The sequence below is a fragment of the Octopus bimaculoides genome, chromosome 13 (assembly GCF_001194135.2).
Source record: "Octopus bimaculoides isolate UCB-OBI-ISO-001 chromosome 13, ASM119413v2, whole genome shotgun sequence".
Lineage (NCBI taxonomy): Eukaryota > Metazoa > Mollusca > Cephalopoda > Octopoda > Octopodidae > Octopus > Octopus bimaculoides.
In genome coordinates, this window is record NC_068993.1 from 61740177 (window position 1) to 61742570 (window position 2394).

Consider the following 2394-nt stretch of genomic DNA (forward strand, 5'->3'; position numbering starts at 1 on the left):
ACACACACACACACACACACACACACACACACATATATATATATATATATATATATATATGTATATGTATATATATATGTATATGTATATATTTGTGTCTGTTTGTGTTTGTCTCCCTCCATCGTTTGACAACCGATGTTGGTGTTTACATCCCGTAACCTAGCGGTTCGGCAAAAAGGACCGATAGAATAAGTTCTAGACTTACAAAGAATAAGTCCTGGGGTTGATTTCTTCGACTAACACCCTTTAAGTCAGTGCTCCAGCATGTCAGCAGTCAAATGGCTGAAGCAAGTTTTAAAAAAAGGGGGGTATTGATAAAACATCGAAATGCTATAAGGGTCTTCTTGAGTAAAATAGGAATCCATGGGTCCATAGGTAAAAAACGATTGGGAACTTCTGTTGTAGACAAATCTGGAAACCGATAGAAGCGATTATTCCCAAAGAAACAGATGTAAACACCGACCAAAGATAAGACGAGAAGATAATATTCAGATTAATACAGAGTCATTAGAAAGAAGGAAAAAAACAGAACAAAACAGAACAAAACAAAGCAAAATATAATTGTTGCAGGAATTATTGGCTGCTTTCCAAAAATGAGAAAAAAGAATTATACCTATCGTATATCCACAAGATTTTTGCACGTCAATTTTGTGGAGAATAATTTCTTCAATTAATTAAGTTGATATACAATAAATAACATAAAGATTGTTATTTCACGTTTATTTAATAAATTTCTTCGCAACTTTTTCATCTTTTTTCTCTTTCTTCATGTCTTTCGTTTAATCTATCGTTTTTTTCTTCTTTCAATTCATTCCTTGGGTTTTTGGCTGCCTTTCCCTTTTGTTCTCCGTCATCTATTGCATAAGTCAACACTTCCTCTAAATTCTCTCCGTTCTCTTTCTCCCCCCCCTCTCTCTCTTTCTCTGCCTCTCCCTCTCTCTCTCTCTCTCTATATATCCATCTATTTCTATCTCTTGTATATTTCCTTTCTACATTTTCAGGCGCCATGCAGTTAAAACTTCAACTATTTATAGTCGTCTGCTTACGAACTGCTAAACCTTCGTTACTATTTAACGGCTTATCGTTCGTTTATTGTAACATAGTTGGTGCATCCTCATCTTTCTCTACATTCTGTGATTTTTTTAGTTTATATCTGGGTCATTTCTTGGCAACAGGATTTGAGGTAATTATAACTTGGATAACTTTGATAGGATTCGGCCAATATAGGTCCAGTTCCAAATGTAATGTTTATCACTTTGTTAGAAACTACAACGCTGGCTGTCATATGATGTGTATGTCGGGAATATACATTTGTCGTGGTAGGTCTTATTGGGTAATGTTATATTTGTATGATGTTTATAATATTGATTTCAAATTTTGCACGAGGCCAGCAATTTCGAGGGAACGAGCGAGAGAGGGAGGGAGTAAGCTGATTATATCGATCCCAGTATTCAACTGGTACTTATTTTATCGACCCCGAAAGGGATGAACAGCAAAGTTGACCTTGGCAGATTTTGAACTCAGGACGTAAAGTAAAAAGAAATTCTGCTAAGAAATTTGGAATAATAGACTTATGGTACCTTGATGCGAAAGATACTAAACCAATCAATAAATATCAATCAATGCCGTATTGAATAAAGAGAAACGACTTCAGATAAAACCTAATTCTTACTACTGTAGGTCCAAGGATTGACTTTCTGTTTTTTCTTTCTTTCTTTTTGGAGGGCTGTCAGACGATTGCATCTGGTACTTATTTTATCGACCCCAAAAGGATGAAAAGTAAAGTCAACCTCGGTGGTATTTGAACGCAGAATGTAAAGCCAGAAAAAAATGCCACTAGCACCGAAAGAATGAGAGGAGAAGTCGATTTCGGCGGAATTTGAACTCTGAACATAACGAACTGAAATGCCGTTCAGCATCTACTGCAAATCACTACCAATTCTGCCAGCTCGCCCCCTTAAATATGTAGTGGGAGGCAACTCTAACAAACTATAATATTAAGTAAAACCTAGAAAATCTATAAAGGGAGGCTACTCGTTCAAATTATTATATTCAAATGTTTAATATTGTGAGACAACGCGACGGCTTAAATGTCTTTACGTTTTTTATGTGTATAACAGGTCGGACACCAGTTTTTTTATGTTGGTTGTTTATCACAACAACAGGTCGTTGAAGTGTGAGATATACTATATCTTTATTTATAATGTTTTCATTCGTAAGTTATAACAAATATTATTGTTTATTTAATTTTAAACTATAATGATAATTTCGTTACTTATAACTTAATTATAAGTATTTATCACTAAGTATAACTCTTAGTTTAGTTTAGGCTGCGTAAATGTTATGATGTATACATGACAAGACGCTGAATGAGTGTTTATTACGTGCATGTAT

At 34.6% G+C, this 2394-nt stretch overlaps 1 protein-coding gene across 1 annotated transcript in view; it reads right to left on the minus strand.

Annotated features, from left to right (window-relative positions):
- LOC106880859 (organic cation transporter protein) overlaps positions 1 to 881 on the minus strand; it is a 30190-nt gene extending 29309 nt beyond the window's left edge. Inside the window, exon 1 of the mRNA XM_052972543.1 lies at positions 614 to 881. The gene's annotated coding sequence lies outside the window, so the exon portion shown is untranslated. The remainder of the gene's footprint in view (positions 1 to 613) is intronic.
- Positions 882 to 2394: the final 1513 nt, after the last annotated feature.